The 27006-nt window shown below is 44.2% G+C and overlaps 1 protein-coding gene across 1 annotated transcript in view; it reads left to right on the top strand.

Annotated features, from left to right (window-relative positions):
* Window positions 1-443: 443 nt before the first annotated feature.
* Window positions 444-27006, top strand: part of ITCH (itchy E3 ubiquitin protein ligase) — a 111647-nt gene continuing 85084 nt past the window's right edge. Inside the window, 1 exon segment of the mRNA XM_077459148.1 lies at window positions 444-607. The gene's annotated coding sequence lies outside the window, so the exon portion shown is untranslated.

The following is a 27006-nucleotide window of genomic DNA, read 5'->3' as shown; positions in this document are numbered from 1 at the left end:
TGAAACGTGACATGTTGGGAATCAATTTACTCGGCGTAACATTATATTTCAGAATATAAAAAAAAATTAGGCTAACTTTACTGTTGTCTTATTTTTTTATTCAAAAAATATTTAATATTTAAAAAGTATTTTTTCTCAGAAAAAGGCTCATTCCTTAAGTGGTTAATGTTGTATGTTTTTATTATTGGGTTATCTGGTATTGGGTGTCTGTGAGGAACGCTGGGCACACACCAATACCTAGAACCACCTGAAGGTCTCATTCCCCCCCCACTATCCACTTCAATCAATTACTACTTTTATTTTTACAGACTGAACTTTATTAAAAACCAAGCAAACCCCTCTACTTCCGGGTGTGACGCTAGTCCACAATGCGCAGGCGCTTTGATTTCCTGCCTTCTTCAACTAAAACTTTATTGGTCCCGTACACCCTTCGCAGTATTGTCCTGTGCGCATGCGCTGTGTACAGCCCCCTTTTTTGGCTGTCGTTTCCTCCTCACACCGGGCGCTGCCATCTTCACCGGGGCGGAAGAGTCGCGGAGAGCGAGGTGTTGGCTTGAGGTCGCCTGCGGGCCCCGGCCAAGTCGTGTCGGGCTATTCCCAGACTCAGGTAAGACGGCCCGGCCTGTGGAGTGTCCTGTTGTTATGGTGAACTCTGTGTTACCTCTGGGGGAGAGGGGCTCTGCCTGGCTGCTTTCCTGTCATACCACCCCAGTCACCGGGACAGTGTCCACTCATGGTTGTCACCTGACTGGGACCTTTCCAGTGCTCGTACAGCCCCCCCATATGGCCTCACGTGTATGTGAAGGGAAGGTATTGTGTGCCTTCTTAGCACTGAGCAGAGTGGGTGAGGGTTAGGCCCTCTGCCAGGTTATGGTTGGTGTGTGTCCCTAATGAGGAGATTTACCCCGTTATGTGACCTGTGACGAGGAATCGCACAATTTTGAGTTGACACCAGAGTGAAGGGAAAGCCTCCGATAAGTGTGCACATGACTGACAACACTAAAATAGAAATTCTCTTTACTTTGGAGAGATTTCCCCCCATTTCCTGTTCTCCAGGACAGGAAGGGACTTCTCGCCGGCAGGACAGGAAGGCAAGACGTACCTTCCTGTAAAATTACTTTACAGGAAGTAAAGGGGGCTCTCGCCGGCGGGACAGGAAGCGAAGGGGGGGTGGTCTCGCCGGCAGGACAGGAAGCGAAATCCCCCTCAAACAGAAGAGGAAGCTAAGAGAGATTTCCCCCTAACTGGACAGGAAATAAAGAGATTCCCAACATTAATTTTACAGGAATTAAATAGAAATCTCTCCAGCAGGACAGGCAGAGTATAGAAATCTTCCCTGCAGGACAGGGAAAGGGAATTCCCTCTCAAGCAGGACAGGAAGCGAAGGGAAATTATCCTCTAACTGGACAGGAAGTAAAAATGGTCCCAGCATAATTTTACAGGAAGTAAATAGAAATCTCCCCAGCAGGACAGGAAGCGAAGGGAGATTTTCCCTAATTGGACAGGCAGTAAAGAGGAATGTTCGCAACATTAATTTTACAGGACGTAAATAGAAATCTCTCCAGCTGTACAGGAAGCAAAGGGTAATCTCTCCAGCAGGACAAAGAAGCAAAGTGAAATCTTTCCAGCTGGACAGGAAGAGCATAGAAAGCTCCCTGGCAGGACAGGAAGTGAAGGGTAATCTCCCCAGGAGGACAAGGAAGCAAAGTGAAATCTTTCCAGCTGGACAGGAAGAGCATAGAAATCTCCCCGGCAGGACAAGAAGCGATGGGAGGTCTCCTTGGCAGGACAAAAAGGGAAATTCCCTAAAGCAGGACAGGAAGCAAAGGGAAATTATCCCCTAACTGAACAGGATATAGACCTTTTCCAAACATAATTTTACAGGAAGTAAATAGAAATCTCCCCAGCAGGACAGGCAGAGCAGGGAAATCTCCCCAGCAGGACAGGTGAAGGGAAATTTTCCTAACGTTTTACTGGAAGTAAATAGAAAACTTCCCAGCAGAACAGGAATCAAAGGTTTTTTTCCCAACATAATTTTACAGGAAGTAAAGAGAACTCTCCCCAGTGGGATAAAAGGGCATCTCCCCAATGAATGTGTCAGATTGAAGTATCATGTTTGCAGCCATGTCCTATACATTCTACCACAGTGGATGTGACCGTTTCTCTTTAAGGAGATATCGGGAGTCTATTAGACCCCATTGAAACTATTCAAGCACAAATTATGTTTGATTAGCTTCTTCCCCAGCCACAGCAGCACGGTAATGTCAGCTCTGAAAATGGAAATGACGGGAAGCTCCTCTCTTCTGGCGGCATTCGCTTTCCCCTTCCGGCACATGCCATGGGCATCCATGACTCTGCAGCCAGTAGAAGTTATCTGGCAGCTTTTTATCTGCCCAAATCATTTTTGGAAAAAGAAAAAAAGTCAGCTGAAGCCCACACACGATCCGAATAGCCGATCTGCCGGAAAGTCCCTGCCTGATGTTACACTCATTTTCCTGTTTATTAAAATTTTTTAATAAACAGACACTCACCGTCTCACGGTCCAGTGATGGGACTGCCCGAAGCCTCCTCTCCGTGGTGCCGGCATTGCAAGTGTGGGAACCTGGCTGTGACAGTTTGCGGCTTCGCAGATGGTGTGCACTGCGCATGCAAGAGTTGCGCTGCGTGTCCTGGGTGGCTGATCAATCTTCTAGGATCTGACACGTGTCCCAGAAGATTGCAGGGAGGGGGAGGAAGAGGATGAGTTGCTTAGGTGACATGAGCGGAAGTGGGAGCTGGGTACCTGTCAAAACTAGGTACCCACTGCCCTCCTCCCCCCCAAAAAAAAAAAAAAAAAAAAAATGACATGCCAAATGTGGCATGTTGGGGTATGGAGTCCTTAAAGCGTAAGTTCCACTTTTTGTCGAGCTCCGTTTTATGGGGGATGCGGTTGGTGGGCCCCAAAAACACAGCTCAAAAGCACATCTAACAGCCTCCAACCACATGTCTAAATTAAGCCCAAATTTGCTTGTTTGTGTTTCTTTTTTTGTTTTTTTTGGTTGCTGTTGCCTGTTGGTTCCTTTGTCTGGTCTCGGGGACACATTATGAATAAATTGGCACTGGAACACAAATCCCCATTGGAAGAGTTCCTTCTCTGTTCCAGTGATGACTGTAACGTCTCATCACTCTTTGTTTCAGTGGTAATGGTCACCAGGGAAAATAGAATCGTCGAAAACAAGGAAAAGTTTTGGCTTTTAGATAATTTTTCTTAAAGTGGAACTTTCTCTCAATCAGCATTGACTTTAATCCTTATGCTGCTAACATTAGTAAATACTATTGGAAGGTATCTTTTTATATTTGTTTTTTTTTCTACATTTCTTCAGTTACTTCCTGGTTTCCATGCCTAGACAAATGATGCCACAGGAGTCTCCAGGAGGGGCTGGGCTTTCTCCGCTAAGCACCCCCCTCTTGCCAGAGCTGAGGGCAGATGGATTCCAAGAAATAAATGTTACATGACTCGTCCGCCATTACGATGACCACAGACATAAATGCTATCATCAGGGATCTTCAAACTATGGCTCTCCAGCTGTTGCATAAGTACACATCCCATGAGGCATTGTAAAGCTCTGACATTCAGACATGACTGGGCATGATGGGAATTGTAGTTCCTGAACTGGAGGGCTATAGTTTGAAAAAAAAAACCCTAGTTCAAGGATCTTCAAAGTGATTTCTCAGCAAAATGAAGCATGGAGACGTGGAAGGATGGGGGAGCCTGCTTGGAATATTAAAAATTAATTGAATAGTGTTTTTGGTTTGTGATGCTCAGATGCATTGTAGTTCCACTTAGGGCTGCAACTAACGATTATTTTCATAATCGATTAGTTGGCTGATTATTGTTTCGATTAATCGGTTAATAACCTTTAAAACAATAAAGTGGGTCAAATTGATGTTCATTTTCAACCACAGTGATGGGAAAATTTTGGAAATAATAGAAAACTTCTTAGTCAAAGGAATTTTCAGACAGTGTATGTGGTTTTCGGTCAGAAATTGCATTCATTTTAAAACAGAATGTTAAAAACAAGTGAACATTTCAAACAAAATTCTTTCATTCAGTGAATGTACAAAGATTTTTTGTCTGAATGTTCTCATCTGAAAATTGATCAGTGTGGCCAGCATAAGGCTCGGTACACACCTATGCAGTTTGCTTTTGATCTGTTTCTGCCTCGCTTTTTGCTGTACGTATTGATTTTTGCGCACGTGATTTTACTACAATTTGCATTTTTGCCTTTTTTTTTTTGGGCAGATTAAAAAAAACACAAATTGCTTTAAAAACGCATTGTATGCTTTTCTGCAGCTTCTCCATTGAAGTATATTAAACCAGTAAAGCACCATTTTGCGTTAGAAGTCTCTGACCCTTTCAGATGTGAACGTGTCCCATAGGAAACCATGTAAATGAACTGTAGTGCAATTTCTGCAAAAAGCACCAATACATAGATGTGAACCAGGTCTAAGATGTTTACTAACATAATGGGGTTAAAAATAGAGGTCAACCGATATATTGGCCGATATTTGCCGTTTTTCAATTAATCGGCATCGGCCGATTGTGCTGATAAAAAGCCGATTTAGAACTACAGCGGGACTTCTGTAATAGAAGTCAATGCAAGTTGCTGAGTCGTCATAGAAACGTCTTTCCTCCTCTCTGGGCAGTCTGCCAAGAAAAGAGCAAAAAGATACAATGTTTACACTTGAATGAATGAACTCATCTGTGTGTAGAAGTTCTCAGTTTAACCATTTAAAGACTAAATCTTTTCTGACACTTGTTGCTTACAAGTAAAAATCATGTATTTTTTGCCAGAAAATCACTAAGGCTGCTTTCATACTGGGGCGGGAGCGGCGTCGGCGGTAAAGCACCGCTATTTTTAGCGGCGCTTTACCGTCGTTTTAGCGGCGGTCTGCGGGCGCTAGCGGGGTGGTTTTAACCCCCGCTAGCGGCCGAAAAAGGGTTAAGCCCGCAAAGCGCGGCTGCAGCTGCGCTTTGCCGGCGGTATTGCCGCGGTGTCCCATTGATTTCAATGGGTAGGAGCGGTATAGGAGCGGTGAATACACCGCTCCTTCACCGCTCCAAAGATGCGGCTAGCAGGACTTTTTTCACCGTCCTGCCAGCGCATCGCTCCAGTGTGAAAGCCCTCCGGCTTTCACACTGGAGTTAAAGGGGCCGTTTTTTTTCAGGCGCTACACAGGTGCTATTTTTAGCGCTGTAACACCTGAATACCGCCCCAGTGTGAAAGGGGCCTTAGAGCCCCCAAAAATTATATATATAATATATTTTTTAGCAGAGATCCTAGGGAATAAAATATTGTTTGTTGCAATATTTTATGTCACACGGCATTTGCACAGAGGTCTTTCAAATGCATTTTTTTGGGAGAAAAATACAATATTTAAAAAAAAAAAATTGTTTAAAAACAGTAAAGTTAGCCCATTTTTTTTTTTTCGTCCAAAAGTTTTGACTACCTGTTTTTATTTATTGTATAGGTTTTTTTTTTTTTTTTTTTTTTTTTTTTTTAATCTAAATCATACATGCAAGTAAACTGATTGGAGGTTTGTTTTGTTTAATAAATGTTTAAATGTAAGACATTTTTTGTCTTTTGACTTGTGAAGGCTGCTTTCACACTGGAGCGGGCAGGCGTTGATGGTAAAATGCTGCAAGTTTTAGCGGCTCTTTACCATCATTTTAGCAGTGCGATTTGGCTGCTAGTGGGGCACATAAAACCCAGCTAGCGGCCGAGGAAGAGGTTAAATGCGCCCATGAAGCACCGCTGCCAAATCGCATTGCATGCGCTTCGGCAGTGGTGCCCATTCATATCAATGGGAAGGAGTGGTGGAGGAGCGGTATACACCACTCCAAACGTGCTGCTTGCAGGACTTTTTTTTTTTTTTTTTTTTTTTTTAAGATCCTGCCAGCGCATCGCCTCAGTGTGAAAGCACTCTGTCTTTCACACAGACTGCAGGGGAGCCGTTTTGCAGGCACTTTACGGGTGCTATTTTTAGCCCAAAAGCGCCTGAAAAACGCCCCAGTGGGAAAGGTGTGTTAGATTTTATGAGATCAAGGGGGATTAAAAAAAAAGGAAAAAAAATCGGTCTAACATATCGGCCATCGGCCGCCATGATTTCTAAATATCGGCATCGTCCAGAGAAAAACCCATATCGGTCGACCTCTAGTTAATAAAAACTAAAATTAGCCCATAATAGTAGAAAAAAGCAGATAATCACTACTGTAAGGGGTTCATTTTTTTTACTGTAGAACATGGAGAGTAATATTTACAGTAGCGATTATTTGCTCTTTTTGTACTATAAAGGCTCATTTTTATTTTTTTATTTTATTTTTTTACCCCCATTATGTTACTGGCCGATTAATCGATTATGAAAATAGTAATCGATTAATTTCATAATCGATTAGTTGTTTCAGCCCTAGTTCCACTTTAATGAGCACTTCTTATTATGGTGTGACATCTATTTCCCCAAGCTGAATAGCCTTTTAGAGCTTATGTCTTCTTTAATGTTCCACAAGCTTTTAAAGTTTATACTTCTTGAGGGGCACCACTTATAATTCAGAGGAAAGTAGGTACATTCAAATTTAATGTTGATAGATTCTGTAGTACTGAGATTCCCAGGACACCGTGAGGGGTGGCACGTTCATATATTTTGGCTCCACTGCAGGGTTGCCAGGAATTATTTTAAAAGATTGTAAACAATACACTCATGTAGTACTTTAGGAGCGGCTCTGTGTTCTTCTGTTGACAGTCGATCCTTCCTGGTCAGCCATGCTGGTGTTTTATACAGTATAGTAAACATGTGCTTGACATGTAAACCCAGTTTTTATGAGATTATTAATGTTGTGTGCAATATGAAGATGATTAGCTGGATGCTGCTGTTTTATCATATTTGTATTGGATTGATTTTTAAACCTCTTTTTATCATTTTTTTTTTTTTTTAATTATTATTTCTTAGCTTTGTCTCATTATACTCACACATGGTTTATTATTATTATTATTATTTATTATTATTATGTTTTGCAATACAGCACAAAAGAACAAACATTTTCTGTCCTATTGCCTCTGGCTTGATTATTTGGAATTTATCTCCTACCCTCCTTGTTATATGAATCTCCCACCATGCCATTTGCTCCTATTCTGCTCCTCTTACTGCAACGTTTTGACCAGTAAACATCATCAGTGGCTGGCTTCCCCCCCCCCCCCCCCCCCCACTGCCAGCTCACCGATATGTTAGCGCCCGATCTTGCACATATGCTGTATGAGATCTGGTGCAGTTTGTACAATCAGATTGTATAGGCCATCCTAAAGTGGAAGTAAACCTATCGATAAAACAGTTACGTGTAACTGTCACATTGGTTGTGCTCTCAACCAAACTGTCAAACCATCCAATGGGTGGTCTCATAACTGATCACATGAGCAGCATCATAGCAGTTGAAGATCAAACAGGCCACAATGGCTGAAAACGATGGGAGGGTTTCCTTCCACTTTAACGTCACAATAACAGGCCTTCCTAGGGGGCAGCTGTGAGGCCCTGACCATGTCCGTGGTGCCCCAATGTACCAGGAAGTGGGATTACAGTAAGAGCCGGTTCACACAGGGGCGACTCGTCAGGCGACTTAGCTGCCTGACAAGTCGCGTCCTGTTCTATACAATAGAACCGTTCTAATAGGAGCGTTTCTATACTACTTTTGGGGCGACTTCAGGTGACTTCCATTGACTTCTATAAAGTCATTTTGCAAGCCACCACTGAAGTTGGATGCAGGTCGCCTGAGGCAGTCGCGCTGCAAATCCTGCTGCCTCAGTGTGAACCGACTCTTAATGTAACAGAATATTAACGAGGAGCTCCATGCCCCCCACCAAAAAATTAAGTCAGCAGCTATAAATACTGTAGCTGCTGCCTTTTCCTATTAGGGCACCTACCTGTCCAGGGATCCCACGGTGTCCTCGCCCCAAACCAATTCTTAAATTGGCTCTTGGGTGCTGGCACTGCCATCTTGGGTAAGGGAAACTGGCTCTGAAGCCTTGCGCCTTCACATCCGGTCGTGTTTGCGGGTGAACTCGGCAGGCAGTGGGAGCGGGTTACCGCCACAAGAGGCAGATAAGTGGAGCTTCCTTTTTTGGGTGGAGCCCTGTTTGTTTTTGTTTTTTTTTGGGAAAAATCTTTATTTTGAAACAGTTTAACGGAAAAATACCCTTAAGTATACAGTAGACAGGGGTGTCAGGACCAAACACAGAACAAATAAACTGTAGAAAACAATGACACCCATAGAAACTTTCCTGGTGGCCGAGAGTTGGCGGCTTAAATCAGACACATGAGTCAAGCGATCGACTGATAATGAACGTCCGGAGTGTCTTCTCGCCTACTCATGTCAATTCTAGTTTCCACGAGCTAGGGCCCTGCCCCAGGGTGCCTCTGATTTCAAAGGAGGGGACAGGCTGGAGCCTAATCCCCCTCCCTCCTTCATACATGAGGTCGGGGAGGCGCAGGACCGTACCCCGACGGCTGCCCAGGAGAGGGGGGCCCAATCGCCTCCAGCTACCTCTCCCGAGCGTCCCCCGAGGGTGAAACAGGCCCACAGCAATCCCTCCGCCCAGGAGAGGCGCATCAGTATGGGCCCCTCCGGACAGAAGGATTCCCCCCCCGCCAGCTAAACGGGTCGGCTGCAGGACCAACTAGCCCACAGGAAACCTAACGCTCCACCACATCTCAATACCACGTAGGTCATTAGAAAGCAACCGACTTGAAGTGTAGAGTATAGAGAAGGAAGGTAAAAAAGAACAGTAGAAAGGGTGAGAGGGAGAAAAGAAGTGGTAAAGGGGAGATTGGGAAGTGGGGTGAGAAAGGAGGGCGGAGCCTACCTGACATCCCTGAGAAGTGCAGCAGTCCAGCACCAGGCGAGTCTTGGCAGCAAATTTGTCTCTTCGTCCATGGGGCAAGGAGGTGAAAAACAATTACTGGCAATAATCTCAGTGCTTGTGCGGGATCTCAAGGATGGTTCCGCTAGCTCCAGTAGAGCCAAGTCCAGATGGGAGGTTGCGTATATAGTTTCGGACATGTAGGCTGTCCATGACTGCCATATGCTGTCGAACTTAGCCCTTGTACCTCTACAGGTTGCCACCCAATGTTCAGCTTCTCTAATGTCATTCACTTTTTTGACCCAGTCTTCCCATGTGGGGGTTCTGATCTGTTTCCAGTAGATCGGTATAAGACGTCTGGCCGCGTTCAACAGATGCGGCAGGGGGCTCCTTTTGTATCTACCAATCGGAATCGGAGGGATGTGTAAAAGATAGTTGGTCGGAGACAGCGGTACGTCTAAATGCAAGATTGCTTTTATGTGGGATCGGATGTCCGCCCAGTATGGCTTGATTCGTGGGCAATCCCACCAAATATGAAGGAGGGTGCCCAGTTGGCCACATTCCCTCCAGCACCGGTCCGATACCGAAGGGTAGATACGTGCTAAGTCTGCCGGCACTCTGTACCAGGTGGAGCCCTGTTTTAACATGGGGGGGGGGGGGGGTGGTAGTGGCAGCATGGCGGAATATTAATGTTTTTCTGTAAACATTGCTCTGTATAAAGTGCATCTGGAGCCAAAATCTTATCTTCAATTTTGGATGCAGCTGGTAAGGGTTAGAATCCATGCCAGATTATTATTGCTCTGTGTCCCCTCTGAGGAGATAATCTCTCTAGATTTCCCCATCATTATTAGAACAGAAGGAGAAGGTGGGTAAGAGGAAGGGTAGAGGGGAGGCAGTTTAAAGGGTAAGGGATCGGAGAATGTGACCTTGAAACATGGTCACAGAAGTGGAGTATGCTTTTAACCTGTACAAGAAGCAAGATGGTACCACCCAATGGGGAAATAAGGGGGTCCCCAGGGGGAAACTGGAGCAGTTTTTGTTCACCGATTTTATAAATCAGTGGGCGAGTTTAAAAGTTCTTATTTAGCAGCAGTTTCTGTAAAATTAAACTTTAATTTTTTTTTTTTTTTATTAAAATAACATGTCATGCTTGCCTGCTCTGTGCAATATTTTTGCACAGAGTAGCCCTGATCCTCCTTTTCTGGGGTCCCCTGCTAGCGCTCCAGGTCCCTCCTTTTCGTCAGTAGCTTTCCATGGGGGCACATGTGCATGCTCGCTCCCGAGCCACCCAGTCTGCATCCATTGGCATTAACTGATTTGGCCCTGGAAGGCCAATTTTGCAATACGGCACTGTGATATTTTAACTGACAATTGTGCGATGCTGTACCCAACTTAAAATTTATGTCCTCCTTTTTATTTATTTTTTATTTTTTCCACAAATGGAGCTTTCTTTTGGTGGTATTTGATCAGGTACATGATTTCACGCAGGAGGGCCGCCCTGCCGCAGTGTATCTGCACGGGGCGGTCCATAACAGGTTAACTTAAAAAAAACTTGAGGCTTTAAAACCACTTGAGCAAAGGAAAGATGTGTAAGTAAGTGAGCTATATAAATTTTCCTTATTCTCTGTGTACGTTTCATGTATCTGCTTTCTTGGCTTCATCCCAAGGCAGAAAACCCCTTTACCCTATATCATATTTATCTGGGTCACAGCATCCCTGCCCAGTCAAAGTATGCTAACTTGACATGTCTGTACAACGGCACCAGTGGTACTAGCTCTGTGCCACCGTAGCAACGTATAATCTATTGGGCCTTGGGCTGGAGATATACATATAATTACATTTTTAGAAAATTATATAATGCTGACGACAACCAGTATTATTGGGTTATTGATTTCGAGTTGTGTGTGGGGTTTTTTTTTTTTTTTTTTTTTTTTTTTATATTAAAAGATATGTAAAGGTTCATTTAAAAAAAATAAAAATAAAAAAAATTCATACTTGTCTTTTCTGTGCGGTTGGTTTTGCACAGAGTGGCCCTGATCCTCTTCTTGGTTCCCTCAGTGGCGCTCCTCCTCTTGAGTGCCCTATTGGAGAGCTGCGCCCATTGACAGACAGCAGGACTCTGCCTCGACTCCCGTGTCATTGGATTTGATTGACAGCAGTGTGAGCCAATGGCTGTGCGGCTTTCAATCTATCCAGTCAGGACCCGAAACACTGGCTGGTGTTCGTGTGCTTGTTCCCGTCACTGGAAAGACCGGGTTCACGTATGTAAAAAGGGGTCTCTGTGGGGCATCACAGGAGGATTTTCACCTTTTTTAATGCATAGAATGCATCATATTTATCTAGCTGGATGCAGCATTGGTCCCCTGGCACCTCTACACTGAGAACCGAGCGACCGAACATCGCAGATGGCTTGGTTCTCACACCTCCCTGAGCAGAGAGCTGCTGACTGTCTATCAGCAGCTCTCCGCTCCTCCTCGCTCACTAGAGCACTGTGCTGTGAAGGGGCAGGGAGTGACCGCCTCAGCAGCTCGCTGAGAGGCTAAGACGTGCGTCAGTCCAGGCAACTGGCCGATCCAGACTCCCATTGTCATGATGACATGATGGACTGATTTCTGTGACATCAGCAGAGAGCAACAGAAACAGGTCACAGGAGTGCAAAATGAATTGCACTCTTGTGACCCATAGGTGGAGACCATCCAAACAAGCTCAGACCGGAGCACCAAGGAGGAAACCGGGGAGGCGAGGATCTGTGCAAAACCACTACACAGAGCAGGTAAGTACACACTATCAGATTTTCTGCTGAGTTTTTCCTTCAGGTTTACCAAAACCATATAATATGAGGACAAACCTTAGGAGTTTCAATGTGTATGCAATCAGGCAGGCCCTTCTACTACATGGTTTTGGTAAATCTGAAGGGAAAAACTCTGCAGATAATCTGATGGTGTGTATGGGGCTTAACACGTTTTTTTTCTATTTTTAAAGAAAGGGAAAAATTTGACTTTAGTATCACTTTTAAGATTAATTTTGTTTCTGTATAGCTTACTATCATTTAGTCTGTATTGTTAAAGTGGTTGTAAACACTCTTGGAACACTTTGACCTACAGGTAAGTCTAGATTAAGGCTTACCTGTAGATGCAAGAATATCTCCTTAACCTACACGGTTAAGGAGATATTTTACAAAAACCGGGCACCGTAGTCTACAGCGGATACGTGCTGTAGACCACGGCGCAAGTGCACTGAGCATGCCGTTAGTGAAGGCTAACATGCCGTCACTGACTGCTCCCGCACATTACAAACCACTTTGACCTACAGGTAAGCCTAGATTAAGGCGATATGCCATTAGTGGCGGCTCCTGTGCGCATGCGCAGGAGTGATGCCATCGCTGCTCCGGCGCTGTGAGTGGCGGGAGCAGCGATACCCGGAAGAAGATGGGCGCTCCAGACTACAGGGGACAGCGGTGACATCGCTGGCTCCTGTGTCATGCATACTAGCCCATTTATGCTTTACCTTTGCAGGGAGACAAAGGGGAAGTAAACTCATCAGGTTTACATCCCCTTTAACAAGCCATTTGTACCTAGAAGCTAGTTCCATCTTCATAAAAGAAGTTCAGTGTTAATCTGGTTCACATCCATGTCCCCAAGTACAGAGTTACCATAGTAATTTATTGAATCTGGATCCAAACATTTTGGAGCTGTTGCCCTTAGCATTCAGGTTCCTTGCTTTATTTGAAAGATGAAGTGAAGCCTTTTCTGCAGGTATTTTTTGGGGGTTTTATATAGAAGTGCACCAAATGGAATTTTTGGTACTGAAAATGCAGGACGCACTTGGACGAAAACACACACACACGCACGCGCATATCACACACTTGTGCTCATAAAGTTGACATATGCTGGCAGAATTTATGATTTCTTTTTTCAGAGAATATTAATGATAAAACAAACTTTTCACTCATGGTTAGTGTTTGGCTGAAGCCATTTATTATCAATGTTTACTAATTTTTAGATCATAATGGCAACAGAATCTACCCAAATGACCCTGATCAAAATACCGTGTATTGTAGTGATTGTAAAGTTGTCTTTTTTTAAAAGCGGAGGTCCACCCTAAAGTGGACCTTCCGCTCACCGGAACCCTCCCCCCCCTCCGGTGCCACAATCGGCACCTTTCAGGTGGGAGGGGGGTGCAGTTACCTGGATAATCCAGGTAACTGCACCCACTTCCGGGATAGCTCTCTGCGGAAAGGGGCGTAACTTACGCCCCTTTCCACAAGTGCCCGCCCCTTCCCGCAAGTGCCCCGCTGCCTGCTGGGAAACACACAGATCCCAGAGGCAGCGGGGACCGTCCTCATTGCGCAGCGCGGCTCGCGCATGCGCAGTAGGGAACCGGGAAATGAAGCCGAAAGGCTCCATTTCCTGATTCCCATACCCAAGATGGCGGCGGCAGCACTCGAGTGTCGATCTAGAGATCGGCTTCGGGTACCGACATCGCGGGCGCGCTGGACAGGTAAGTGTCACTATTTTAAAAGTCAGCAGCTGCAGTATTTGTAGCTGCTGGCTTTTAAAAAAAAAAAAAAAAAAACGCGGAGTCCCGGTGGACTCCCGCTTTAAATAATAAACAGGCTTATACTTGCCTGTTCTGTGGACCTCCTCTTCTGGGGTCCCCCCATCGGTGCCTAGGGCTGCTGCTCTTCTGTGTCTGCCCTCATAGCAACTCACTTGCTCCCTAGCTGGGCTGTATGTGTCCATAGAGACGCACATCGTGGCTCAGCCCCACCCCCCACTTGCGCTTCACTGGATTTGATTGACAGAAGCAGGAGCCATTGGCTCCTGTTGCTATCAGCAAAGCCTGCAAGACCAAGAGGAGGAAAGAAGACTAGCAGCTGGCACAGTTCTGAAAAAATAAGTGTTGGAATGGGGTAAGGACAGGGATCAGACAGTGCAAGGTTTTTACCTTTTTTAAAATAGACCTGTAGGCAAAACATCCCCCCCCCCCCCCCCCCCCACACTATCTGTGTCCCTTTTGCAGACATTTCCTGTCCCAAAGCCAATCAGAAAGTTAGAGGAAATCCCTGAAAATTAAGGAAATTCCTTCGAGGACCCCCAGGTCACCAGAACTAGTGTCCCCAATGGAAGATTTCCCCACTAATGCTTTTCTGGGGACAACCCGAAATTTGGGGATTTTCTTTTACTTTCAATGATAATTCTAACCAGGAAAAATAGAGAAGGGGGAGTCTCCCCAATGGGGGCACAGACAGCGTTAAAAACTGACAGGGGTTCCCTCTGTACACTGTCTTTAGTTACACTTTAATGCAGAGAATGTATTATGGCCTGGTCCACACCTAGCTGTTTTTCAGTGCGTTTTCAGTTTTGCAAAAATGCACTACAGTCCATTTTTCCATGGTTTTCTATGAGTCATGTTCACATCTGTGCGTTTTTCCACCAATATGTTTTTTGGAAAGGGTCAGGGACTCACCTGCGTGTGAAAAAAATGGATAGATGTAAGCAAGGGCTCAGTTGCTCACGTGATTCCAAGTCTCTCCTCTGCCTGGTGGAGTTGAGCACTCTTGATGAGGTCAGCCAAGAGAGAGGCACCAAGGAGTCACGTGAGCGCCGGAAGCCGCACTGATATAGCTACAGATCGGCATATTTTTTTTATATAACACAGGGACACCGGGATTATGTTACAGAAGGGATGAGAGTATTTTATAGTAGTTATAAGGACAACAGGAGGCGCTGACACCAGCATACGGGCAGAGCTGCAGAGGTAAACTGACCACAGTGTCAGGGCTCAGCAGCCATTATAAACAGTGGTCAGTTTACAGAAGGGAGGGCATAGTCAGGCAAGTTCAGACAGGTTTTTTAGGCGATAGAAGGGGCCAAATTACACAGCACAAGCATTGAACAGGATTAATGTATTTTTTTAGGTTAACAAACACTTTCAGTCCAGTGCGGATGGACTCTTAAAGATCTGTAATTTGTGTATTAGTCCTCTCTGAATGTTGAGTCTTATTTAGAGATGAAGATGATACTACCAGTAGGAACTATGGAAGAACTTTTTTCCCTTCTATTTTTAGACTGCTCATGGTTAAATCATTTTTAAGATATTTCTAGGGGTCATTGCACACTGGCTTCAAAAATTGTTGCTTCTACAGGAGTTTTGTGTTTTTTGCCTGTAGAAGCTGCTCATTGATATCCCGTGTCCGTGTACATTGGGACGTTTAGAGGCATTTTTTAAGCTCGGCATTTAGAGGCAGAAAAAATCCCTTCTGGTTTGCATTTGTGATTGTTTAGCTTTTTTTTTTTTTTTTCTGCCAGAAAAAAACAAACAAACGCGCCTGAAGGGAACTGGTATTTTCTTGTAGAGCGCATGGAGACTAAAGCTGTTTTTTATGTCCTACAAAAATTTTATATTTAGTCCCAAATAGCCATGTTTGTGTTGTACTTTTTCTGTTGAGCAGGCTCAAGCCTGTTTGAGTTGTGACAGAACGCCTCTCCCTGTCTGGGCGTGATCAGGAGTGCTTACATCATGAAAGCAGTCAGCAAAGTTTCACTCCTGTCATGTCGCTAACAATTAACACTGGCTTTGCGAGAAGGGAGAATCGGGTCATCCCTCAGCACCTTATAAGGATGAAACAATAAGGTTGTGAACCTTTCTTCTTCTTTTTTTTATTTATTTTTTTAAACCTTTATTCTTGTAAAATGTGTGTTTGGTTTTTTTTTTTATGCAGATTTGTTTTTGACAAATGAAAGTACTTGTTGTTGAGGTGTGCATTTGTTTCCTCTTTCCCTAGTCAGTGTTTCATATAAAATGTTGCTGAACTTTTATTATTATTTTTTTTTTTTTTATGTATACCTATATTCTGTTAATGTGTGTCACAAGAAATAAAAAGCAAACTCAGTGGTGCCTGGATATTCGTAGGCAAATCAAACTTGCAGCTGCTGTATTTGGCATAGTAAAGCCGGCCATACATGGATCTAAATTTACCCGGTTCAGCAGGGACCAGCCAAATTTCGATTCATTTATTGGCCAGCTGGTTGTACACAAGTCAGTCTATTGATCGTTTTGTCTTCATCCAGACTGGCAGATTCTTCCTAAATGATCAGTGCCGCTAGCTATAGTCGGCAACATAGATAGTTTTATTCTGCCAACGGGGAAGGCTTCCTGCTGTCAAAATACAATACCACAGCAAAAAGGATTCCTCCACCATTCACATCGAATGGAGGAATGTATCGCATTTTGTATGTGTATGTATGTATGTGTATATATATATATATATATATATATATATATATATATATATATATATATATATATATATATATATATATATATATATATATATATATATATATATATATATATATATATATATATATATATATATATATATATATATATATATATATATATAATTGTTTTTTTTTTTTTTTTGATTATTGAAGTCTATAGTTTTTTTTTGTTTTTTTTAACCACTTTCAGACCGGACCATTTTGCTGGTAAATGACCAGAGGTCTTTTTACACTTTGGCACTGCGCTGCTTTAACTGGTAATTGCGCGGTCATGCAATGTTGTACCCAAACAAAATTTGCGTCCTTTTCTTCCCACAAATAGAGCTTTCTTTTGATGGTATTTGATTGCCTCTGCGATTTTTATTTTTTGCGATATCAACGTAAAAAGACCGCAAATTTTGAAAAAAAATGATATTTTCTACTTTTTGTTATTAGAAAAATCCAATAAACTCAATTTTAGTCATACATTTAGGCCAAAATGTATTCAGCCACATGTCTTTGGTAAAAAAAAAGTCAATAATTGTATATTTATTGGTTTGCGCAAAAGTTGTCACATCTACAAACTAAGGTACGTTTTCTGGAATTTACGCAGCTTTTAGTTTACGACTGCCTATCTCATTTCTTGAGGTGCTAAAATGGCAGGGCAGTACAAAACCCCCCCAAATGACCCCATTTTGGAAAGTAGACCCCCTAAGGAAATTGATAAGAGGCATGTTGAGCCCATTGAATATTTTATTTTTTTGCCTCAAGCGATTGAATAATGACAAAAAAAAAAATTTTTTTTTTTTTTTACACAAAGTTGTAACTAAATGATATATTGCTCACACATGCTATGGGCGTATGTGAAATGACACCCCAAAATAAATTCTGCTGCTTCTCCTGAGTACGGGGATACCACATATGTGGGACTTTTTGGGAGCCTAGCCGCGTACGGGGCCCCGAAAACCAAGCACCGCCTTCAGGCTTTCTAAGGGCGTAAATTTTTGAGTTCACTTCTCACTACCTATTACAGTTTTGAAGGCCATAAAATGCCAAGATGGCACAAAACCCCCACAAATGACCCCATTTTAGAAAGTAGACACCCCAAGCTATTTGCTGAGAGGCATGTTGAGTTCATGGAATATTTTATATTTTGCCACAAGTTGCGGGAAAATTACAAACTTTTTTTTTTTTTTTTTTTTTTTTAACAAAGTTGTCACTAAATGATATATTGCTCATGCATGCCATGGGCATATGTGAAATGACACCCCAAAATAAATTCTGCTGCTTCTCCTGAGTACGGGGATACCACATATGTGGGACTTTTTGGGAGCCTAGCCGCGTACGGGGCCCCGAAAACCAAGCACCGCCTTCAGGCTTTCTAAGGGCGTTACAGTTTTGAAGGCCATAAAATGCCAAGATGGCACAAACCCCCCCCAAATGACCCCATTTTGGAAAGTAGACACCCCTAAATTTAGGGGTACACTAGTGAGACTAGGTAATAAATGGCGGGTGCCCTGAAACTATAAAAAAATAACTAACCAACCAGCGTCACCTGTAACAGTTATATGGTGATCACTGGTGAAAGGGTTAACTAGGGGGCAATCAGGGGGCTTTATGCGGTAGTATATGGGGGTCCCTGGCGCTATAAAAAGCTGCGGCGAACCTAAATACCTACCTGCCTAACTAGCGTCACCTGTGACACTAATACAGCGATCAGAAAAACGATCGCTTATTAGGCTGGGTTCACACTGGAGCGATGCGGGAACGCCACGAATGCGCGGCGGGTTCCCGCATCGCATGCCTCCCGGCGGCAGTTCACACTGCCCTATGCGAACTGCTGGGAGTGTCAGTGAAATGTTACTGACACCCCCAGATCAGTTCGCATATCGCAGTGCGATCTGAAAACTCGGATCGCATGGTGTGAACACCCATGCGATCCGATTCTGCTGCGGGCCAAAAAAAGGGTCCCGTGCGAATTTGCGGCGGGTGCGGCGGGTGCGGCGAATGGCTGAACTCGAATCGCACAGAGATCGGATGTGATTTGCACTGCAGTGCGGTGCGAATCACATCCGTTCTCATAAACCGCTGCAATGTGAACCCAGCCTTAGTGACACTGGCGACGGGGGGTGATCACGGGGTTAAACCTTTATTGGGGGGGTTAGGGGGGTACCTTAGAACTAAAGGGGGCTAACCCTAACTGCCCTAACAGTTATTAGTCACAAATGACACCCGCCGGGTGATCAGGGGGTTAAACCTTTATTAGGTAATAAATGGCGGGTGCCCTGAAACTATAAAAAAATAACTAACCAACCAGCGTCACCTGTAACAGTTATATGGTGATCATTGGTGAAAGGGTTAACTAGGGGGCAATCAGGGGGCTTTATGCGGTAGTATATGGGGGTCCCTGGCGCTATAAAAAGCTGCGGCGAACCTAAATACCTACCTGCCTAACTAGCGTCACCTGTGACACTAATACGGCGATCAGAAAAATGATCGCTTATTAGGCTGGGTTCACACTGGAGCGATGCGGAAACGCCGCGAATCCGCGGCGGGTTCCCGCATCGCATGCCTCCCGGCGGCAGTTCACACTGCCCTATGCGAACTGCTGGGAGTGTCAGTGAAATGTTACTGACACCCCCAGATCAGTTCGCATATCGCAGTGCGATCTGCAAACTCGGATCGCATGGTGTGAACACCCATGCGATCCGATTCTGCTGCGGGCCAAAAAAAGGGTCCCGTGCGAATTTGCGGCGGGTGCGGCGGGTGTGGCGGGTGCGGCGGGTGCGGCGAATGGCTGAACTCGAATCGCACAGAGATCGGATGTGATTTGCACTGCAGTGCGGTGCGAATCACATTCGTTCTCATAAACCGCTGCAATGTGAACCCAGCCTTAGTGACACTGGCGACGGGGGGTGATCACGGGGTTAAACCTTTATTGGGGGGGGTTAGGGGGGTACATTAGAACTAAAGGGGGCTAACTCTAACTGCCCTAACAGTTATTACAGTCACAAATGACACCAATGCAAAAAAAAAAAAAAAAAAAAAAAAAAAATGACATTGGTGTCACTGTGACTGGGGGGCAGGGGTAATTGGGGGGGTGATCGGGGGGTAAAGGGGGGGTGTGAGTGTGCCTGGCATGTTCTACTGTGTGTGTAAGTGTTGGTGCAACTTACTGATCCGCTCTCCTCCGTGTCTGAACGAAAAATACCGACACGGAGGAGAGAATACATCACTTCCTCTCCTGTGTTTACATTACAGGAGAGGAAGTGATGTCACCGGGGATTTCTATTCGTCGGGAGCGATCGCGAGGGGGTGGCCATGAATGAATGGCCGTCCCCTCGTCCGGGATCGCTCCCGTACGAATACCGACCGCCGCAGGCACCGGGCGGGGGCCCGATCGGGCCCCCGACCCGCGGGAGGCAAGGGACGTACATGTATGTCCTTATGCCTGCCCGTGCCATTGTACCGACGTACATCGGCGTGCGGCGGTCGGCAACTGGTTAAATGACAAACCTGTTATACTTACCTGCTCTGTGTAGTGCATTTGCACAGAGCAGCCCAGATCCTCCTCATCTCGGGCCCATCTTTGGTGCTCCTGGTCCCCCCCCTGCTGAATTCCCCCACAGCAAACCGCTTGCTATGGGGTCACCAGAGCTGAGCTGAAGCTCCGTGTGTCCATTCAGAGTCTGAGCCATGGCTAGGCCTTGCTCCTCTCTCCTCATTGGCTCACTGAGTTTGATTTACGCCAGTGGTGCTCCACTGCGCTCTCAGCCGATTAAGGAGTCTCTGGTGCAATATCGGTGGATCGAGATGGGACTCGGGTAAGTATTAGGGGGGCTAAGAAGGGCTACTGCACACTGAAACTTTTTTTTAATGGGGGATTCCACCAAAAAAAAAATATTAAAAGCCAGCAGCTATAAATACTACAGCTGCTGACTTTTAATAAATGGACACTCACCTGTCCCGGGTTCCAGCGATGCCGAGGCCGATCGATCGCTCGGTTCTCGGCTGCTGCCGCCACCATTCTAGGTGAGGGAATCAGGAAGTGAAGCGAATCGGCTTCACTTCCCGGTTCCCTACTGCGCATGCGCAAGTCGCGCCGCGCAATAGGAAATCTCTGCGCTGTCACTGGGACCCGTGTGTGTCCAAGCAGACAGTGCGGCAGGGCAGGAAATGGCGTAGACTCCCACGGGAGTCTATGCCCGGAAGTGGGTGTAAATACCTGTCTTTGACAGGTATCTCCACCCCCCTCCCCCCTGAAAGGTGTCAATTGTGACATCGGAGGGGGGGAGGGATCCGATCAGCGGAGGTTCCACTTTAGGGTGGAATCCCGCTTTAACTTAATGCAGAAAGATAAAAAAAAAAAACCTGCCTTTACCACTACTTTAAGTATCATATATGCCAAAGGATTTGTATTTCTAAAGAGAAGCAGTGAAGAGTTTGTCTTTCTGTCGTTTTGCTCCCTCCTTTTATCAGCATGCTACTTGTATTACAGCAAATCTGATTGGCTTCTTGTGCTGCCTCCCGCCCCCTTTTTGATCTCTGCTGTACATTCAATTGCAAGAGGGTGCATAATGATGCTGAAAGCTATGGTTGCACACAGACTGGACCATTAGCTGTGGCCAGTTTTTATGCAACCAGAAACGCATCCTGCATACAATCTGTATGCAGCCAGGGCTGGTCATCACCCTTATTGCATCCAACTGTTAATGGAAGCAGCATCAGTCATTGATTTATACAATGTATAATAAACTTGGCACAATTGCTCACATGAGGTGTGCATGGAGCTACTTTCTCTGTAGGCAGATGCCAATCTAAAAGATTCCTTACAGAGATGTCACAGACGGACACAGGGTTTACCTTTGTCACCTTGAGCTCCCTGAAGTTTTATGCCGCGCTTAGCTGCGTTTTGAAGCGTTTGTTAAATAAATGTTTTTTTTTTTTTTTTTTTTTTTTTGACAAAATAGCCAAAAATTAAAAACGCCTGTAAACGAAATGCGGCTAAACGCAAATTACTGTGTTTAGAAGCATTTGGAGCTTGAAATGCCTCTAAACTCAGCGTCTGAACTCATTTTTTTGGTTTCCAAAAAAGGCCTCTAAACTCCTGTGTGCATGTACTGATAAGATAAGTTCTGGGGCAGCTGAAAAAAGCATAGAACTGCCTCTGTCCGTGTACATGAGGCCTTAGACCACAAGTTCTCAATCTGGAAATCTCAACTGTGAACAAATGCTTTCTTTGCAATGTGAGTCTTTCCATTGGTTAAAGGGATGCAATGCATTTTTATTTTTTATTTTTTTTGGATTGATGGTGTAGGACATCAGAGCTATAAATGGATATTCTATTTCTCAGGTCCTGGGACTCTTGGGGTGGCCACGAAGAATGATTAGGGTACTGCAGTTTTGGAAACCTTCTACAGGGGATTTGGGACACCTCCCTCCTATTAGCAGCAGGTTAACAAAGCTGTGAAGTTCTGATACAGCATCTTCACTGCCAAGAAATGTTACTTTTGGTGTGTAGTGTGGCATTGGACATGTTCACTAGAAAGTAATATGAACCCAAAGTTGGGAGTTTTAGAATATTTTATTGTGTAAGAGAAGTATGACAGTCCTTGGCTGCTTAACGTCCAAGAGGACCAGTGGTGGGGCTAGGACTAGTTGTACAGAGATAGAGAGATATATTGTACATATTTTTATTTTTATTAAAAATGCCGCGGCACACTGATTTAGGATGGTGGCAATTGCTGCTGATTTGACATGTTAACTAGCATCTCAAAATGCTCCAGTGTGGACCAGGGCTCAGATGAATTTGTGGTCGCCTAAATTTCTTCTTTCAATTTACAACGTGCAAAATGTTCTGCCCCATTTCACTGCAATGTGATTAGCTGCTTGTTGCTTCAGCAGCACTCGCTCTGGTTTAAAATAGTTGTAATGTGACCCGGTGACCAACAGTCACGCCTTTTTGTTGGGGGTTGTTTTGCAATCATCTACTAAGATAGTGGATTGATTTTTGCAAGTGTACAATGTCATTGTCGTCCAGTATTTGTGCCTGGCAGGGCATTCAGTCTAAAGGTGAATCTGTTGCATATTGGCAGATTGGTGTTGCAGCACAGTATTGGAACAGCAAATTACAGGGACCCTTAGGAGTGGAGACATTCTATTGACAAGGAAAAAAGGGTGAACGTTTTATTAGGGCTCAAGCAAGCTGCTCCTACCGGCATTTGAGCTTTTTTTGAGGTCTAATTTTTTTGCTGCCTGAAAACTCCCCTTCATGTTACCCAATGTGTCCATGCACACTATAGGTGGTTTCAGGAGTTTACAAGCAGAAAACCAAACTCGTTTTTTTGAGCAGAGCTTTCAAGCAGAAAACAAGCATAAGTGTGCAAAAACGTCTTTTATAAGCATTCAAGCTTCCTTATTTTTTTTTTAACATGTATAGTGGTTAAGAAAATGGTGTCTATTCATTGGAAGTCCTTGGTTGTACAGGAAATTCCCATTTGGCCCTGCTGTGGAAATTCTGTGGTCAACTGTTGTACTTTGGCTATTTTTTTCTGGGCAAATGCTGTAGCCAAAGGAAGAAACTTTTGGCTACAAAAACTGGCCAAAGTGACCAGCAATTGCTGTGGCCAATTTTTGTGGTCAGTAATAAACTACATTTTGTAGAATAAAAGAAGAATAAGAGAGTGTGTGTGTGTGTGTGTGTGTGTGTGTGTGTGTGTGTGTGTGTGTGTGTGTGTGTGTGTGTGTGTGTGTGTGTGTGTGTGTGTGTGGGTATATATATATATATGTATATATATATATATATATATATATATATATATATATTTGATAACCATGATGGTGGTTGGTGTGTGGGTTTTTTTTTTTTATGATTTAAAAGTAAGGCCGCGTACACACGGGCGGACTGTTCGCCCAACTTTGTCCGTCCAACAGTTTCGGCAAACAGTCCGCTCAAAATTAGCATGAACGAACAGTTTGCTGAAACCGTGCGCGATGACGTGAACGGCACGTACGACGGGACGAAAAAAAATACGACGTCCTATACACTGCATTATAGCTTTCGGCGTGAAAATCCTTTCTGAGCATGCGCGCAACTTTGTTTGACGAACAAGCCTACACACGAGCGGGCTGTTCGCTGAAACAAGGTTTCAGCGGACAGTTTTTCGGAAATTCCGAAAAACCTTGTCCGTCCAACTGTCCGCTGAAACTGTCCGCTGAAAGCCCACACACGAGCGGACTGTCCGCCCAAACACTGTTCAGCGGACAAAGTTGGGCGAACAGTCCGCCCGTGTGTACGCGGCCTAAAGGATCCAGTAAGCAACGACGACGGATTGGCCTGTGTTGCAGCTGCATTCTCATAAATGGCCTTTGCAACATAAGCAGTAGTCCTATTTCATGAGGGGATCCGTGATGATTACAGTAAAAAAAAAGCTCTCTTTCCACTGGAACAAATTTTGACCACTAATGCATTGTGGTCATTTGAGAGTGAAAATGAGGGGAGTGTTTGTGAAAAAATACCTGGTTATCCTGCAATGCTCAAAAGGGTGCAAGAACGCGCAATTGAAATACACAAAAAAATGCGCTGTAAGGCTGGATTCGCACCACATTCCTGTGCACATCACGTGCTATGTCTATGCGGTTTCAGTATAGTTTTGTACGGCTGAAATCGCATCCGCACCAAAATGGCATAGAACCCTTTTTTTCCTCCACACCTGAATTCTGTCAATCGCACTGAATTTTGTGTTCTATCTCAGGTATTGTTAAGATAAGAATGGAACCAGCAGCAGATCGCATGGATGCCCTGTGATTTGCTTGGAGTGTGATGCGGGGAAATGCAGCAAATCTTGTGCGTTTCTCGCATCACATTAGTGTGAACTGAGACTTGGTGTTTTTTTGTTTTTTTTTTTAAGCTGCAGTGTGCATGAGCTCTAAGAAGATACAAGCAAATCCTTTTTCATTTTCAAAGTATGGAAAGGTAATTTCTCCATTTCTTTTCCAGTGACAGCTCAAAATGTTTGATTACCCAGACCTTCATTTGCGGTGACACTGAATCTCCATAGTGGGGCCACAGACTGCAATAAAAATCTGACGGGTTCTTACTGCTCACTCTATCCACAGCTAAAGAAAACATTTTGAGTTTAGATACTTCTTAAAGGAAGCATATACCAAAGAAAAATATGTAGGCTGTCATTTCTGTCCTTTCCTCCTGATGACGTTAACTACCTGGCTGTCTTAAAAAAACCAATGGCAAGCAATGTGAATGCAGGGATCTTCCTCTGCTGTGTTATTGTATTCTGACAGCGGGGACGCCCATTTTGACAAGACATCTAAAGCCCCATACACACTATCAGATTGTCTGCTGAGTTTTTCCTTCAGATTTACCAAAACCATATAATATGAAGACAAACCTTAGGAGTTTCAATGTGTATGCAATCAGGCAGGCCCTTCTACTACATGGTTTTGGTAGATCTGAAGGAAAAACTCAGCAGATAATCTGATAGTGTGTATGGGGCTTTAGGATTAGAGTCTGTTGAACAGACGGGAACACACAAATAGAAATCCTATCCGTTGCATAGCATACTAGCTCATTATGAATAACTTGCCTGAGAACGAAGCCCCGAAGCGGTCCTCTGTCTTCCTCTTCGCTACTGCCATGTATCCTGGAGCGACTTCCGGTTCTCTCTCGCATGCGCACGGGAGCCGTCACGAGCGGCATATCGCCGTGATCTGCGGCCTGCCCAGTGCGCCTGTGCGCCGCTGTCTTTTTGTAACTATCTCCTAAACCGTATAGGTTTAGGAGATATTTCTTGGACCTACAGGTAAGCCTTAATCTAGGCTTACCTGTAGGTTAAAATGTGTTGTAAGGGTTTACAACCACTTTAAGAAGAGGCTTTTAGCTGTAAAAATGCTCTAACTAGAAGCTTAAAAACACAGCTAATTTGGCATTTTTGAGCCAAAAGTTTTGCTAATAAAAAGCTAAATGCTGCTAAACTCATTCTACAGCTAACGCTACTAGTGTTTTTCTGTTTCAATATTTTTATTAAAGTATTTCACAAGAAAGAATAGAAAAGTTACGCTAAGAATGCGTATCTTCCACAATATTAAATATTTACTGAATGGGTAAAAAGTCCAAAAACATTTTTAGACATAAAGAACATATAAAAGGGGCGTTCTTCCAAATAAGAATCTTCACAGTCAGTATAGATTGTACTGTCAGTGTGTGGTAACCCCAGAACTTATTCAAGACTCTAATGCATTTACCAGGCATAGTTCATTGTACTTTACAGGACAGAGCAACTACCTATTGCATTGCCAAGCTTGGGGTCAGTTCATAGGACCCCAATCACTGGGGGATACGCCTGGTAATCACTGTATACGTTCATGGAAGGGGACCTATACCCCCAAGAAAAGGAACCCACTTTCCCCATCAGCTACTGCCGTTTTTATAATGTCCAGTATGCATGAGGCCTAACTAGTACTACATGTTTTTTTGCATGCTGCCATTGAGATCTCTATGCACCAAGACACGTATGTGTATTATTTTTCCCAATGCATGGCAGGTGTGAATGGGCCATATAGAAAATAATGGCGATTCTCTTGTGGTGCATTTATTGTGGGTTGGGCAATATAAGTGTTTAAAGCATGTTTTAGGATGTGTGCATGAGCCACTAGGCCTCTTTCCATTTGCCGGACTCCACTTGCAGGTGGATGACATGTCCGTCACCATTTACTGAGCGGAGACAGAACCAGTCCTGTGATCCTCTATGGGGCGATCGGATGAAAATGGACCGCCTGTCCGTTTTTTCCATTAATCCGATCCGCCAGGCGGTTGGAAAATAGGACCACCATCCATCTTGATTTTGTGGACAGGATCAGATAATGGCGGATGTCAGTGGACATGTATGCGCTGGCATCCACCACTCCATACGGGTGACTGGAGGGTCCAATCAGGTCCACCTGAAAAACTGACAGGTGGACCTGATTGGGCAGCCCCTGTAACTGTCAAAGCTTATGATATTGTCACTATGTGAGCGCCTGTAAATGGTGATACATCGTAAATGTTTGAAGATAATAATCTTGGTGTTTGAGTGACTTGGCCAGGTGTATTAACTGCTTTGGCCATCCTGCTTCCAAAACTGAAAACAGATGACTAATTCCACAGCTACAGTTAATTGCACAGACCGGTTTACAAGCAAATACCCAATGTAACAAACAACCAAACGCTATACTTCTTTTATTATTCCAGGCTGCTCTCCGTCCATTTGATTGGTTGTAAGAAGTAGGTAATTGGCCAATTGGGACCAATTTATGACCATCGAGCCTGTGGAACTATTGAAATGGACAGGGAATACAACAATGACGTACTCCAACTCTGGAGTCCTTGTTCTGTGTTTATTGACTCCTATGCCAACTGTCAAAGCAGACATGAAGACAAACATCTAAATGCAAAAGCAAATATGTATTCCAGTGTCTTTGTAACCTGTGCAATAAATGGAGATATCAAATAATGTTATCTGCTTTCTTATCTAATGTGAACTACAAAACACACACTACTTATAGGACAGTATGATGAGTAAGTGTTGTCACCCTTACTTGGCAGGTCCATCAGGTGAACATAAAGGTAAAAATACCTGAATAGATGAACTAATGGAGCTGCCACATCTAAGGATTGGTGGTAAGCTACAAAAAAAAAAAAAAAAAAATTTTTGTTTTAGATATGCTTTAATAGCATCCTGCACCATCTGCCTGCTTTTCGTCACACTTGCCCTTCATGTGCTTTCCTAGTGCCCAAGCACCCCCTACGCTCTAGCTTGAAAGTGCTTGAAAGTATGCACATTGAAAAAATGTGTCTT

Source organism: Lithobates pipiens, unplaced genomic scaffold, assembly GCF_037356315.1.
Source record: "Lithobates pipiens isolate NorthernLeopardFrog02 unplaced genomic scaffold, aLitPip1_a1.2 Scaffold_28, whole genome shotgun sequence".
Lineage (NCBI taxonomy): Eukaryota > Metazoa > Chordata > Amphibia > Anura > Ranidae > Lithobates > Lithobates pipiens.
Note: the sequence above shows the minus strand (reverse complement) of the source record. Positions and strands in the feature narration are given on the sequence as shown.